The sequence below is a fragment of the Urocitellus parryii genome, chromosome 6 (genome assembly GCF_045843805.1).
Source record: "Urocitellus parryii isolate mUroPar1 chromosome 6, mUroPar1.hap1, whole genome shotgun sequence".
Classification (NCBI taxonomy): Eukaryota; Metazoa; Chordata; class Mammalia; order Rodentia; family Sciuridae; genus Urocitellus; species Urocitellus parryii.
The window spans coordinates 84,393,248-84,410,981 of NC_135536.1; the positions used below are offsets into that span (position 1 = coordinate 84,393,248).

General features: G+C 35.7%; 1 pseudogene; it reads left to right on the plus strand.

Annotated features, from left to right (window-relative positions):
• Positions 1-303: 303 nt before the first annotated feature.
• On the plus strand, positions 304-938 carry LOC113183825 (small ribosomal subunit protein eS6 pseudogene; annotated as a pseudogene).
• The last annotated feature ends 16,796 nt before the right edge of the window (positions 939-17,734 follow it).

Below are 17,734 nucleotides of genomic sequence, written 5' to 3' on the forward strand. Positions count from 1 at the left end.
TTTTTCTCACATTTTGTCCAAATATCTATTTCTATCTCTCTCACTAAAAATTGTGAGAGAAAGCTACAGGCACTGAAGTCTTGATCCTTAAAATTTCAGCACATATACCAAAGTATTTTAAAAGTTAATGTCATTTCATTGGTAAACAGTAACTAATTAGAAGGTAGAGTGAAAAAACATATTCTTTGCAGGAACAAACAAAAAAAATCATGTTCTGGTCCATTTTGCTATGACAAAATACCATAAACAATAAAAATATAGTCTTTTTTTCATGGTTTCTTGTAGGTGATCAGGTGTACCAAGATGAAGTTGACTATCTCCTTCCCAGCCACTGGCTGCCAGAAACTAATTGAAGTGGACGATGAATGCAGACTTCGTACTTTTTATGAGAAGTGCATGGCCACAGAAGTTGCTGGTGATGCTGTGGACAAGGAGTGGAAGGGTTATGTGGTCTGATGAGATTTCACCATGAAGCAGGATGTCTTGTCCCTTGGGGATGTTGGCCTGCTACTAAGAGACATTCCTGTTATAGACCTAGGCAAACTGGAGAGAGAAAGCACAAATCTGTTCAAAGTTACATTGTGGATACCAATCTGAGCATTCTCAACTTAGTGTTAAAAAAAATAAAAAGGATATTCCTGGACTTACTGTGACTCATATACTGGGACCCAGGAGAGCTAGTAGAATTCGCAAACTTTTCTCTCTAAGGAAAATGCTGTTTATCAATATGTTGTCAGAAAAACCCTTGAACAAGGAAGGTTAAAATCCCAGGATCAAAGCACCAAAGATTCAGCATCTTGTTACTCCAGGTGTCCCACAACACAAGTGCCAAACTTTCAGCCAAGAGAATGAAAGAAGCCAGAGAAAAATGCCAGGGACAGATCACCAAAAGACACGGGCTGTCCTCTCTGAGAGCTTCTGAATCCAGTCAAAAATAAGAATCAAGAGTGACACATAAATAAAATCAGGCCTTCAAAAAAACAATAAAAATGTATTTCTCACAGTTCTGAAGGGATTCAGGGTCTGGTGAGGGCACATTTCTTGGTTCATAGACACCACCTCCCTGCTGTGTCCTCAAATAGAGGAAGAGCAAGGCAGGTTTCTGTGGCTTCTTTTATAAGGACACTAATCCCATGAATGAGGGCCCCACCTTCCTGACCTAATCATCTCCCCAAAGACCACCTCCAAATACTGACTATCACCTTAAAGTTTTAAATTTCAAGATATAAATTTTGGAAGGATACATGCAGGCCAAAGCAATTAATGAAATATGTCGGGCCTAAATAAATAAAACCATGAAACATGTAATGAAATATATAAAAGACAATCTGTACTTCCCAAATTAATTCCTGTATGCATATCATAAAATATCCAATCAGAGTTGGTCTGTATTTTTTAAAATTTAACAAGGTCTCTCTAATGTTGATCAAAAAGAACCATCAGGCAAGAATCAAAAGTACAGTTTTGAAAAGAAATTAAAAAGAAAACTACTCCTATATTCAGGCTTCTAGTGAACCATACACTATAGATACTGACTTTAGTAGAATGTTTTAGCCCCGTTCTACCATTATGACTTGTCTGATCTACGAGGTGTGATGTAACGTCTCAGGATTGCAGGTTTCCCCTCTATAAACACACATGAAAATACCTGTCCTGCGGAGCTTACGTGAAATTCCAAGCAATCCATTAAAGAATGTGGGATTATATCTAGACAACGAAGAAAATCTTAGTGTATATTTCAAGGATTATTTTTTAATTCCTGGAGAGTACAATCAATTTAGATCCAAAATAAATTTCAGCTCTGCATAAACACTATTACAAAAAAAGAGAATTTAAAAATAAAAATAAAGAAATAAGCCTTAGAAAAGAAACACACACTAAAATTATCAAATAAATGTAATAGTGACGTTTTTACTTTATACTATAAATCATAAAATTTATACATAGAAATTTTTCAGAAGAAAATGCATCTAAATATTAATCATTAATAGTATTATTTTAATTTTATTATTAATAATATTAAATATTATTAAATCTTTTATTCAGCTTTTCTTCATTTTCCAAAAATGTTACAAGAAGCATATATTAACTTTAGGATGAAAAATATTTTTTGAAAAACAAATCAAAATAACTACATTAGGCTGGGGTTGTGGCTCAGTTGTACAGCACTTGCCTGGCACATGTGAGGCACTGGGTTCCATCCTCAGCACCACATAAAAATAAATAAATAATATAAAGGTGCTGTGTCCATTTACAACTAAAAAAATTTGAAAAAAAAAACTACATTATACTGAGGACAAGTGTGGGCTTTCATAGAAGCACACAATTCCTTTTTAATTCTTTAAGAGCAAAAAGCACTTCATTTTTCCAAGGTAAATCAAAAGTCAGAAAAAACTTCAGCAAGGAAAATCAATTTGAGTGAGTTCTTATACACTGAATAAGGAATCAAAGAGAAGAAGAGGTAAAGACAAAAACCAGGATGGACAGGGGTGCCCTCTATCACCACTTCTATTCAATTTAGTTCTCGAAGTACTAGCCAGAGCAATTAGACAGACAAAAGAAATTAAAGGCATAAAAATAGGAAAAGAAGAAGTTAAATTATTGCTATTTGCGGATGACATGATAATATACTTAACAGACCCAAAAGGGTCTACAAAGAAGCTGCTAGAGTTAATAAATGAATTCAGCAAAGTGGCAGGTTATAAAATCAACACGCATAAATCAAAGGCATTCCTGTATATCAGCAACAAAACCTCTGAAATGGAAATAAGGAAAACCACTCCATTCACAATATCCTCAAAGAAAATAAGATACTTGGGAATCAACCTAACAAAAGAGGTGAAAGATTTATATAATGAAAACTACAGAACCCTAAAGAGAGAGATAGAAGAAGATCTCAGAAGATGGAAAAATGTACCCTGTTCATGGATAGGCAGAACTAACATCATCAAAATGGCGATATTACCCAAAGTTCTCTACAGGTTTAATGCGATGCCAATCAAAATCCCAACGGCATTTCTTGTAGAAATAGATAAAGCAATCATGAAATTCATATGGAAAAACAAAAGACCCAGAATAGCAAAAGCAATTCTAAGCAGGAAGTGTGAATCTGGACATATAGCGATACCAGAGTTCAAACTGTACTACAAAGCAATAGTAACAAAAACAGCATGGTACTGGTACCAAAACAGGCGGGTGGACCAATGGTACAGAATAGAGGACACAGAGACTAATCCACAAAGTTACAACTATCTTATATTTGATAAAGGGGCTAAAAACATGCATTGGAGGAAGGATAGCATCTTCAACAAATGGTGCTGGGAAAATTGGAAATCCATATGCAACAAAATGAAATTGAATCCCTTTCTCTCGCCAGCCACAAAAGTTAACTCAAAATGGATCAAGGAGCTAGATATCAAACCAGAGACACTGCTTCTGATAGAAGAAAAAGTTGGCTACGATATACATAATGTGGGGTCGGGCTCCAAATTCTTTAATAGGACGCCCATAGCCCAAGAGTTAACAACAAGAATAAACAAATGGGACTTACTTAAACTAAAAAGTTTTTTCTCAGCAAGAGAAACAATAAAAGAGGTAAATAGAGAGCTTACATCCTGGGAACAAATTTTTACCCCCCACACATCAAATAGAGCCCTAATATCCAGAATGTACAAAGAACTCAAAAAATTAAACAAGAACATAACAAATAATCCAATCAACAAATGGGCCAAGGACCTGAACAGATATTTCTCAGAGGAGGACATACAATCAATCAACAAGTACATGAAAAAATGCTCACCATCATTAGCAATCAGAGAAATGCAAATCAAAACCACCCTAAGATACCATCTCACTCCAGTAAGATTGGCAGCCATTATGAAGTCAAACAATAATAAGTGTTGGCGAGGATGTGGGGAAAAGGGTACACTTGTACACTTCTGGTGGGACTGCAAAATGGTGAGGCCAATTTGGAAAGCAGTATGGAGATTCCTGGGAAAGCTGGGAATGGATCCACCATTTGACCCAGCTATCGCCCTTCTCGGACTATTCCCTGAGGACCTTAAAAGAGCGCACTATAGGAATACAGCCACATCAATGATTATAGCGGCACAATTCACAATAGCTAGACTGTGGAACCAACCTAGATGCCCTTCAATAGATGAATGGATAAAAAAAATGTGGCATCTATATACAATGGAGTATTATGCAGCACTAAGAAATGACAAAATCATAGAATTTGCAGGGAAATGGATGGCATTAGAGCAGATTATGCTAAGTGAAGCTAGCCAAGCCCTAAAAAACAAATGCCAAATGTCTTCTTTGATATAAATAGAGCAACTAAGAACAGAACAGGAAGGAAGAGCATGAGGAAAAGACTAACAGTAAACAAAGACGAATGGGGGGAGAGAAAGGGAGAGAGAAGGGAAAGGATATGCAAATGGTAGGAGACCTTCAATGATACACAAAAGTATAAGAGGTTATGATGGGCAAGGGGGAGGGGGGGAAAAAGGGAGAGAATTGAACAACAGCAGAAGAGGCAGAGAGGGAAGGTGGGAGGGGATGGGAGGGGGGATAGTAGCGGTTAGGAAAGGTAGCAGAATACAACAGACACTAATATGCCATTAGGTAAAAATGTGAGTATGTAACAGATGTGATTCTGCTATCTGTATTTGGGGTAGAAATGGGAGTTCAAAACCCAATGGAGTCAAATGTATGAAAGATGATTTATCAAGAGCTCTGTAATGTTTGGAACAATCAATAAAAAAAAATAAAGCTTTATGGAAAAAAAAACCAGGATGGGCTAGGGATGATTAGGTTTATTTTCCATGTTGAGGATTTTTTTTTCTTCCCTCTACAGGTAGCAAAGAGTGTTACATTCATCACTGGGCAGATATCTGAATGAGTGAATTAATTAATTAATTAAATGATAGAGATTGAAAGGGGAGGTATTAAGCTAGTGAGAAATATAATGAGATTTCTGACAGCTGAGGGACACATGGACTTTTAAAGAAGATGAAGAAGTAGCCTTAGGAGACTAAGGCGAAGGTAATAAAAGGTGAAGCCTCCTTGGTGAAAGACGGGAGCTAGAAGGCTAAGATTGCTCATCTGCCATGTGCTTGAAGCCACATTATAATGTCAGCCTCTTAACTCTTACCATGCCTCTACTCTACTATTATCGTGCATTTTCTCTTTACTCTTCATTGAGGAAGTCTCAAGCATAAGCTACCATATCATTTGTTATATCCCTTCAGTACCTAGGCAGTGCTTTCATAAAAGGAGGATAATAAGAAGAGTTGCAAAAGGGAACAAGAAAAAAAAGAAGAAAGTTAATGTTTGAAATATGATATGTCAAGAGCTCTGTAAGGTTTTGAACAACCAATAAAAAAAAAGATTAAAAAAAAGATAGGAAAGAAACCTGTGGGAAAAATACCAAGGGACAACTGAGACACTTTTGTGGATAATGAGAAGAATTTTTAAGATCCCTGTAACTGAAATAGTGCCCACTCACATGAAGAAAATCATCAGAAAGCTTTCATTTATGGCTATTCCAATGATTTGCACATAATTCCTATTTTTACCTCCTTTCTGCTATTTGTCATCTCAGTTTCTTTTGCTTTGTAAAATGTACCAGCCAGTGGACGTACTTCCTAAATACAATCCATGTGCCATTGCTGTTAGTAGACCCATGGCCACCTCTATTTCACAGCTGCACTGCTCAAGTTTCCAAACTGTCTTCAGTCTCAGTGCAGAAGAAACACACTTCCCATTTCAGCCCAAACTTTCACTGTGCTATATGAATTCTTACTTTAAATAACACAAGACAATAATATACTGAATAACATGGTCAGAACCAAACAGCTAACACTATTATTTGCTAATGGCAATATAACTTGATCTGGTACATTTCCACTTACTTACCTATAGATTTTCCTTCACAGTGCTGAATAGAAATATTTCCTTGCATCCCAGGAACAGTTTTTTTAAAGATATTTTTATCTATCTGAATCTGAATAACCAGGAAGGAAACCATGTATTATCTCTTCAGATTTAGAAAGAAAAAAGACTCTATTTTTATAAGCTACATTGATCACATCATTTTTTTTTTTTACTGCTGGCAAAGGTACAGAGCCTAATGAGTAAAAATAAAACTGTAAGTATGTATGCACACTCACCACACACACATACACACACACACACATACACACACACACAACCTTTTGAGGAGCAACACCAGTTTTTATATATAGCACATTTGAGGAGTGTTGTTTATTACAGCTTGGTAAATATTTTTAAAGACTTGTTTTGATGGAAGCTGTGTTTCTTCTAAGAAGAAAGGTTTATGGAGGTATTGTAGCAGCTTAGCATATGCAAATAAGTAGCATTTATGAGCTGTAAAGAGGGAGTCTGGCATGAAGTTGTGTAGAACATATAATGAAAATGCACAATTTTGCCATTAAGTTGCAACTGCATATCTAAAAGAAGTCACAGTTGCACACCTCTTATGCATGCATGCTCTCACATAAGAAGACTATATCCATAACCCTGAAATCCCAGAAGATATAAGTTGGAGGATAATTATTTATAATACAAAGGATTTTATAACATACTTTTTAAAATGCTCTTATTGTACTTAAAATGTTATTTTGTATACAGAACTGTGCCTGTATGAAATCAATTAAAATCATATCTATTTTGATAGATCTCAATGGGCAAAGTGAGGTATAAAGTGAGGTACATCTATTAGGTAGAGTGAGGTATACTTGAAGAATATAATCAGAACATATTCCACAAAACTAAAAATAAATGAACCACCTTAAAATTTGTTATTTTTAAAATTTCAGTAATATCTTTAGCCAGTGTACAAGAAAGGCAAGTATTAATTCAAATTTTCACATAGAATTCAAGGAAAGCATCACTATTTTTTTTCCTGCATAATTGAAAGTTTCTTGTATAATTAGACAGATTGCTGACCCCAGACACACACCACATTAGCTTCCAAACCCATCTCTAAAGAAGCCAGGCTGCTACTGTAAGGTTATCCTGTGTTATGGTTTACATATTAGGAGTCTTCCAAAAGCTCATGTGTAAGTGAAACAAGTTTTAGAGGAGAAATGATTGGGTTATGAGATACTTAACCCAATCAGTGAATTAGTATCTGGTGGAATTAACTGGACTTTAATGGAGAGTAGGAAGGGTATAGCTGGAGGAGGTGGATCATGGGGGGCATGCCTTTGGGACATATATTTGATATCTGGTGAGGAGATTCTGTCTCTCTCTGCTCCTGATCATCATGTGAGCTGTTTCCCTCCACCACACTCTTCCACCATTATGTTCAGCCTCACCTCAAGCCTTGAGGAATGGAGCCTCCTGTCTATGGATAGAGACCTCTGAAACCATGAATACCTAAATACACTTTTCCTCTTCTAAATTGTTCTTCTTGGGTCTTTTAGTCACAGCAGTGAAAAAGCTGACTAAAAATCTACTAATTGTAAAGTTTTAGACAAGTCATACTATGAAAAATTTTTTAATAGTCTCAAATAGTGACTTGAAATAATTCTCAAAGTATGATTCCCTGATCAGTAGCACCAGTATCACCTGGGAACTTATTAGAAATGCAGATCATCAAGCTCCACCCCAGACTTAATGAATCAGAAACTCTGGGGATGGGGGTCCAGAAATCTGTTGTTTAACAAGCCCTTCAGGTGATTCCACTGAAGTAAAGTAACAAAGAGATTCCTAATATATGTTTCCATCTGTTTACAGCTTTAGACAATTGTTTTCAAACTCTGCTTCTTAGAATGCTAACGCTTTGTCCCAGGGCCCTCTGATGGGGAGTTATGAGGAGAGGAGGAGTACAAGAACATCTGTTTTAGAAATACAGTGCAAGGTGCCTGCAGTCCTTGCAGGTGTGAATGTGAAGTCAGTAGCTGTGATTCCAAGTTCTGAATGCAGAAGAGAGGCCGAAACTAACAGAAGGCACAGGGAGAAAAGGAAAAAAAACAGCAAAGATAAGGGGAAGAGGCAGGGAGAAAAGAAAAGATAGATTATTCAGCCAGCTATTTAAAAAAAAGAAAATCTACAAAACATTATCCAGGAATCAAAATAAATGAATGTACACACTGGATATGAATGATACAACAATATGGGATATCTTAATAAATTTATATCGAATGTCAGAATAAATCATAAATGACTACATGAAACATGATTTAAGAGTTAAAAATAACTAAAATGAAATACATGTGCTTTTGAGAAACACACTTAGATCAGATAAAGTGAAGCAAAAAAGACACCAATGAACTGAAGACTTGGGATGATGATTATGTTAGTAGGAAAAGACCAGGTGAGGAAACTGAGGAGGACCACATAGCCAGATAGAAGTTACTGCTGAGGCCTGGCCCTTTGTGTTGAATAGTGGATGCAAAACTGGAGCTCATTGCATTAATGAGGGAAGAATGAATGAGCTTAGAGGGCCGTGAGTGAACTAATAATGACCAAGAATTGTGGACATCCAATTATATGAATTTGATGTCCATTAATAAATTATAGATTATAATAGTGAAATTATAAAATATGCCTTTGAAAGTGATCATCACTCTTAATCCAAAAAAATAAAAGTTGTCATTATAACTAGGTCATTAAGGCAATAGAACTTTCTCTTACTACAAAAATGTATTATATACTCTTTGTCTATGAGATGTTGACATTTAACAAAAAAGGAAAATTCAAAGAATTCCAGTCCTAGGCAAGATTGGTAAAAATAAAAAGCATCTTGCAGAATTTGCCATGCCACTATTTTGGTACCACTTTTCTCTCCTTCATTATTACCTTCTTCCTGGATTTTCAGGGTTCTCATCTGTGGGGAGTGGGAATCAAGGGGCTACTGCCCTGAGGAACCCCAAATACAGTGTGTTGTTTCTAATCTCTGCCATCCAAACTGACCAAGTCTGTGTCTATTGTCCAAGGTCCAGTTGCTGCATAACAATGAGAAGCAATTATTCAAATAATTAATCCCTGTTAATGAGGTAGCTACCAGTTAACTCCTCTTAGAGTGATGGCATAACCTACTTGAAATGCACAGTTTCTTGAAATACCTTTAGTTTACACAAATATTTGAAATTTGGAACTCTGTGGTATGCCATGGAAGGAGATAGTTCTAATCAGAGAACTCCTCTCGAAGCCCACCAACTAATGAGTATGTTATCTTACTTACACATAAGATTGTCCCTGTAGGTAACTTTCATTTATAAATGATATTTTTAAAGGATGTATATAAATTCTAGGTAGTGATGGAGGCTAAAATAATGAATTCTAGAAGGCTTGCCCAAAATGCCACTCAACACTTAAATCCTGCTAAATAATCACATACCAATGGGACCCAAAATATTTTTCCATTCTTCTTCTTTTCCCATTGGGCTTTAATTGAAGGATAGAGATCCTGTTCCCAAGCCTTTCCTAAATAGATCCAAATTTAGATAGAACACTATTTTAACAAATAAATTGAATGAACTCGAATACTCTTTTTAGCTAGTACAGTGAAATAAAAGCTGGATACTTTTATATTAGAAATATAGACATAGGTGCATTAGCTGATAATATGTAAAAATTTTTAATTATATTTACTTTCAAAGGAATACCATCCATGAAACAACACAATATTATGCTTTTTGCTCTCCTGACACAAAAATAACTTAAACCATGAGTCTCCCTTTCTCTATTAGGCATACGCAAGAATTCCTTTAGGGCAGGTCAGAAATTTTCTTCCCAACAATTTAAAGCAAAAATATTAAGTGGATTTAGTTCAAGACTTTGCAAAAAAGTATTTACCTTTGTATTAAGATCAGATAGTCAGAACCTTGAGAAAGTTTTGCACCACCTAAGGATATGTGTGTAACAGAAATTACTTCACAAATGGAACCACAGTCTGAAGTGGAACCGTCATGCATTGCTTCCATTAGAGGAAAAAAGAAAGTGTGATCATTTATTCACAGGCACAGATTCAAACCAGATACCTATAAAAAGTTAATGGGAGAATTCAGAACCTCATAAAGGGCTGTGGAGGAGCATCCTGTGCCACATCAAATCACCATGCACATCCGCTGTGTGTGGTGTACGCTATGTCTGAGAGGATGCAAATTACACATATAAAAGGCTACCACTATGTTAAATTACAGATATTCACTAGCCTGGACATCCACAATATTTAAGGGACCTTAATCTCAGCTTTTTCTGGAGAGAACACTATCAAATGTAACTAAAGAGATTTCTTTTAAGCCTAATTTACAGGAGGTATGTATGAAATTTTTCCAGATGTTCAAGGAAATTTAGGCTTTTTCTAACTCAGTCCTCAAAAATCTGACCAACCTTGGCCCACTCTCCAATCATAGCAGTATCTCACTTCCAGGTACCAAAGTCTGTATTAGTTATTCATGGCTGCAGAACATTTTGCACATAACAAAACAACATCATATCACTAGTTTCAAGGTTAGAAAGCCAGGTTTGGTTTAGCTGGTTTCCTAGATCAGGTTTCTCATGGAATTGTAGTCATCATGTTCCTGAAAAGAACCTGCAGGAGCACAGTTAGTAATACATTTGTGGAGGTCTGGATACAGGAAGAAAGAGATGAGTTTAGAAAAGAAGAATCTCATTCAGAACCCATCTGTTTCTTGGCTACCACTTTTTCTTCCTTGTGTTCATCGTTTGTGCAGTGATCTATTAACTGATTGTACTAATTTTAGAATTCATTTTGACATACTTAAAGAACCTAAAATTAAATGAATTTGAAATCCTGGTAATTTGAAGAAGAATGTGAGAAAGAAGGGGAAAAAATAACAGGGAGAGAAAAGATAAAGAAAGCAGAGGAGCATTTGTTGAATTGCTACCTATTATGTGCTGGGAATGTTAGATTCTGAAACTACAAAGAAAAATCAAGCACAGATCATGTCCTTAAACTCAGCCTCCTTCCTTATAGTGGAATTAATAATTTGATGTTTGAGAACCATTCTTCATCTACCAATCTCAGTGAGGTTGTACCATTGACTATAAAGTGGTTGAAATTTCTAATAACCCTGGGACATATGCTTTAAGAACTTTCACTGTGCCCACTGTCTAGAAGTTTGTGAGTAACCATTTAGATTATTCTCATTGTTATTATTTGATCTATTGAGAGAATGTTTTCTGGTTGGCATATTTAGCAGAGTATGATTCCTGAGTATGGCTCTGTAGACCTGTTGGCTAATATGAGTCTTATTTTTTTCTTCTTTGAAACTGGCAACAGAATCACCACCAATTTTAGATCCTAAATCCTGCATCAAGATGTGTTGGAGGAACTCTCAGCATCATCTAACTTACTCAGTAGCTACTACAAACCCAGTCTACTCAAAATGTAAAACCTGGAGGTCCTGTACAGACCATGACACTACTTCCTATGCTTTCTTTCCATATTTGTTCAGCGAGGGCCCATCAGCTAAGTCCTAAAGGTTTCCTGAACCCCACCTCTGTACTCTGCAGGAAATACACATCTGGAAGAATCTCCATTCAGCACTTTAATGCAGTTTGATTCTGAACAACTGGACTTTGCATAGTATGCCTGTTTCCCACACTTACTTTATATTTTCTTAAGGATTCCAGGTTTTTTCACATTATCAATTCTCTCATTTTCACTCTCCTCTAACCCTATAAACCTGACAATCAATCAGCACTGATGTTCCAGCTGTAGCCATGAGTTTTCCCCAGTTATTCTTCATGGGGCTGATTTGATTGAGCCCATTTCCTAAATATTCCTGTCTCCCACTGGGCTGCTCTTGGAACAGATGAGAAAGCCAGAAAACATCTATTGCCAGTTAGTCAGAGTATGTTCCATACTGCTGAACTTTTGAGGGATGTCAATATGTCAGGGTATGGATATGAGATAACCCCTGAAAAGCTCATGTTGTTGCAGAAATGTTCAGAAGTGAAATGATTAGATTATGAGAGCACTAATCTAATCTGTGAATTTATCCATTTGATGGATTAATAATTTAAACATATTATTGGTGGTAACTGTAGGTGAGTGGGGGGTGTCTGGAGAAAGTAGCTCACAAAAGGTATGCCCTTGGGGATTATATTCTGTCCCTGGAGCTTGTGCTCCCCCCACCCACCCAGCCACCTCATGTCTGTCTGTCTCCCACCCCCGCCCCTTTCTCTTCCCCTCTCCCTCCCTCCCTCCTTTTGGTTGCCATGAACTGAACAGCTCTCTTCTGCTGTTCTTCCACCATCAAATTCTGCCTCACCTAAAGCCCAAAGCAATGAAATCAGGTGGCCATGGACTAAAAACTCTGAAACCATGAACCCAGAAAAAAACCTATTTTCTTCCTCTACTCTAAGTTGTTTTTGTAAGGTATTTAGGTCAGAGCAATGAGAAGCTTGCTAACTCATAGAGGAAATGACTTTCAAAGCTAAAGATATTCATTAATAGAACATTTAATAAGCCAATACACATTGTAAATCTTAATGAGGAAAATATGAATGCATTATTTTCAAAGATGTTTAACATAAAGCATCCCTTTTCTTGGTGCATTGAGAGGATTATTCTTTTGGAAATGTTGGTAGTACATGGATTTATGCTTCATATGTTCTTTATGGGTTTGGTGATGTTTGATTGACAATACAGGGCCATAGTGACCCAAAATGTTACTGGGATATTTTGGCCAGCAGTTAAAAAAGATAGAACTGCTATGATAATTACTTAATTGGATTTTTCGACATGAAAATGGAAGGTTCCCAACCTGAGAAGTTTTTTAAGAATTGTGTAAAAGAATTTTTTAACTAATTCTTACTTAGATATCTTATATTTTATAAACATACACATATTTCTGCTGTTTAAATAATAATTTCAATGGATCTTGCACAGTTTCACATATCATTCACATTTTTAAAAATAATAAAAGAAATAACTAGACCTTTATGTGTAAATATCTAATCCCTTGATAAACTTCTTTTCGTTCAGAAAGTTTTGATAAAGCACTTTTTCACACTATGCTATTATAGTGAAAAAAAAAATAAAGCACAAAATTCTCTAAACGGATAGATTTCTAACTTTAGTAAGAGCAGAAGACCATGATAATAAAGCAAGAAATTTCAAATCCATAAAATGTCATAGACCAAAGGGAAAACAGATCTTCCCTTTAGGATCTTCTCCTTCAGTACACTTTATACTATTAAAAATCTTTCAGTGTTTATTTTATTGAGTATACTGCTTTCTGGAAAACAACCAACTCAGAAAGTAGTTCAAAGGTTAGTTACTAGATAAACTAATAGCTATGCTAAGCTATTACTTTGTAGAGCCAATAAAAAAAGGAAATAAACTATATTATTTCCACAATCTATATGGTCAGCCCCAACAACGCCAAATCAATAATAAAACATTTTTATTTAAACTTCCCCCTCCTTTTTCTTCTCTGCTTGTGAAATTTTATCCCAACAGGGAAATCTCCTTGGAATATACCATAAATATAAAAAAGCGAGAGTGGACAATGTAATAAATGTTTTATTTTCGTTTGTTAATAGATGGTGGAGTTCAGCTCACTTGTGGTTTGACCTTATTCCAGTACATGGACAATGTTTCTTAAATACAGCTTTCATATAACGACAGGCATCTCAAACTTCTGCATGCACCCCAGGGAAATAGATCTATAATATATACACATGCATACACACAACAGTAATTGCAATGTAACATTATTTCATAGGTTTTATATACCACAATCCAAATCTTATGTCCCCCAAAAATCACAATAGAAAGATAATGCCCAGATAAAATTCATGATCCTATATATTTAGTCCCTGGAATATGCCATCAGATAAAAGATTTTTAGATGTTTCACTGAAATATTAACATTGATAGCAATTGCTAGTAATAAATTATAAATATCACATCTTTATTGCAGTGATTTTCATCTAAGCTACATGGGATCACATACAAGTATTCAGATTCAATGGGTATGGAGCATGGGCCAAGCAGCTATGGTGTTTGGCATTCCACAAGAGTTTCTGATAACAATCTAAGGTTGAAAACTATGAAACTTATTAAATCCTTACTGTTTGCTGAGTTCTGTGCTAAGTAATTTACATTTATTATCTCATTCAATCTTGATTACTATATGGGAAGTTTCGTTATTTCCGTTTCACAGATAAAGATGCCAACACAGAGAGAAATTTAAAAACTTATTCAAAGTTTCCCAAAACTGGAATTTAAATCTAGATTGCATATTTTATGTTAAAGCAAATACATGATCCTGTTTTATATAATATAATTCAAATAAATAAAAAATAAATCTAGGACAACACTAAAATGAGTTAATGAAAATTAAAATAGCAAGTGATCTTTCCCAATGAGCTCTTTCTACATAGTCTCCCATTGTCCTCTCTGATCCTCCTCCAGTCTATCCTCCATCTGACAGTAGGGATCAGTTCTAAAATTAAGTTGATGGAGATACCAAAGCCTGGAGCTCTGAACTGCATAGGGTCATGTCTGGTTTTATTCCCTCATGTATCCCTCTCACCATCATGGTTCCCAGAACATGATGAAGAATCCACAAGTATCTTTTAATTAAATAAATGTCACAGATTACACTGCTGCTTTCTCAACAGTTTCATCTTCCTGTCTCCTGATTCCTTCAAAGCATCTCCTGGCTCCTAGCTCTAGCCCTTCTCTGGCCTGCCTGCAGATTGTCTGCTAGTAGGCTCCCAGGTTCTGAGAGCCAGATTTGGTTCTCCAATCACATGCGGAATCAACCACTCTGATGTCACCCTGGGAGGTCCAGATTGTTTCCTGAGCAGACCCCCCAACTCACCACCTGGCCCAGGGGACAACAGGAAAAGCCAAGGCCCAACACTCCTGTTTCTATGTGGTCTTTTACACCACTGTCCACCACTGTCCTTCAGTGCTTCTGTCCCTGTGTGTATTGTGCTAATGTGATTGTTATGTCAGGTGATTCTGCCCCTTCCTCACCAACCAATTCCAGAAGAGAGATGAGAGAAAGCAAAAGCCATTTACTTATATGACTCCAAGACAGGAGGACGCTGGAGAAAATGTACTAAAATCAGAAAACTTTTCATCAGTCTGATTTAATACAACCACACAAAACACCTAAGATGGTGTCACAGGGATATTAAATGTGAACCCAAGTTCATGGGGCTTGGTAAAGAATTAACCCTCCTTGACTTTGCCTACCTTTCAAGAGAAACAATAGCTTATCCACAGCATTTGGAGAGACATCTCAATAAAAGTCTCACAATTAATACATGAGTGCCAAATGGTTGGGGCCAAAACAAACATTTAATTTGAGTAAGATATTTAAAAGTTAGGAATTACTCTAGTGAAAAGGGGTTTTGATAATGATGGACAATATTAGTGTGTGCCTCAACAAAGACTTTTGCTTCTTGCATACTATTATGATTGCATGGTAATCTTACCCAGCTAGTGTTTTCTTAATGTCCTGGGGAGCCTGATCATTGTAAATTACCTGTGACATCTCATTAATCCTCTTTTTCCTCACAAACGCATAATTAATGGTAACATTGACAATAATACACAAATTAGCTAAGTGACGCTTTATGGTGTTGGTTTTGATTAACGTCAGGAACCCAAAAATGACATTAATGTAATGCAGATCCCAAAAGGCAGTCTGCACTTTGACCCCAGACATACATTTTGTTTGCACCATCACCAAGATTAATCCTCCTCTGGATGAAGACGAGACAAAACTCTGGCCACTGGCAGTGTGTGCTGGGCTGTCGGAAAACAAACGGCCTCAATTGCATTTGTTTAAGAAGGAAATCTTAATGCATAGAAAACAACAGTGTACTGTCATTTCCTATTGTCTAGTTAGGACAAAGATAAATGAGCAACTGTCATGATTTAGATCAACTGCTTCTCTGCTAACTTCTATTATTTGTTTATTTATGGACCAGTGTTTAATTAAAAGTATACCTAGATATAGGAACCACATGATAAAATGATTGAAATTCCTCCTGCTTTCACTGTAAATGGTTTTTTGAAATCAGAACTGATTTTTATATGCATTTCAACCTGCAGGACCTCTAAATGATAAATTCTTATTAACCACAAGAGGGGGAAAAAAATCAATGCTTGAAAAAATATCCTTTGTCTCTGATGAGAAACAAAGTGAAAAACAAGAAGGAATTTGGATAAAGTCAACTTCTTGCTTCAGAAGTGAGGCATCTCTGCAGACAGTGAGAAGGCTGATTCAGAAACACTTTTTCCAAATTATAAAAGAGCGAGACAAACACTTTAAGTAAGTCACAGTAGCATCTATTGCTATATCATCAACTTCTAAATTGAGGGTTAATCATCTGACTTTATTATAATCGTGAACAGTTCCTTAATCACGATTTTCACAGATGCAAGTTGAGTACTGAATCTTTTTAACACCCTAAAGAGGTAGAGTATGCTAATTTTTTAAAGATGCAACCTTCGGTTTTCTTCATAACAATTATTTGTAGCTGAAAACCCCTAATGGTATACATTTTTAAAAAATAATGATAATAGCCCCATTCTTGATTAATTCGACATCTATTTATTTAGGCTATTTTTCAAAATGTTGCTACTAAAACACAGCCCTGGCTAATGATCATAATCCACTTCAATAATGGAGTAGGGAGAAAAGCCATGTTTTTATGCTTTGTTCTATTATTCACATAAATAACTAGCATTTGGAGAATGTTTTAAGGGCAAAAATATAAAACACATGAAGTGATGTTTTAAAATTTGAAATGAATCCCCCAAAATTGGAAAGTAAAAAATCACCAAAATTATAAAACATTTTATGTATGTTTGATTTTTTAAAATAAAGACCCGTAAAAGGAAAAAAATAAGGTATCTTGAAAGAAGATTTTAGTTGCTATGGGCATATATTTTCACTAACAATACCCATAACCCCCCCACTACAAAAAAATCAGAAAGCAGACTGCCTTACAACTGCTTGTCATAGCAGTTTAATTTTGAAAAATGCCTCATCTGTCCCTGCTTGCAATATATTTGTCTTATGACTAGGTTTTGTTTTGTTGTTGTTGTTGTTGTTACTTATGAGAAGCAAAATAATCTATTTGAAGAAGATTTCCTTTTGCTCTCATTTAAATATTATTTTTAAATCAAAAGCAGTTCCGTTTTAAATCGACATATTAAGTGTTAGCTGCACCAAATTTCACCAGCACACAAACGCATTGTAAAGAAAACTGGAATTTAAGGGGCAATGGGGATTCCTCCAGAGGTCATATTTTCACTCTGCCTAACTCAACCATAAATTGAGATTACAACTATAAATTATTTTTTATTCTTTTGGCAGGAATAAGTATGGGTTGAATTTTGACAGATATTTGGGCTTAATTCATATGTTAAATAGGCCAGGATAAACCAGTGCTAGAAGAAATTAAAACCGGCCCTATATTAAGTAGAAACCCAAATTTGGCACTCACCACCAAAATAATTACTAATTGATAAATTTACTGTAGAAATGCAATTCCTTTACACTGCAAAGCCAAAGAAATAGAATGATTGAAAGCTTCAAATTAAAAAAAAAAAAAAGAAAAAGAAAAAAGAAAAGAAAACCCTCTGACAATCTTTTAATCAGAGGCATTGTTTACAACATGGCTTTAAGGTAGTTGTAGTAACATCTTTAACTGGTTAAAAACACTCATCAAGCTATAAAACTAGTTTCTTGGATGACTCGTC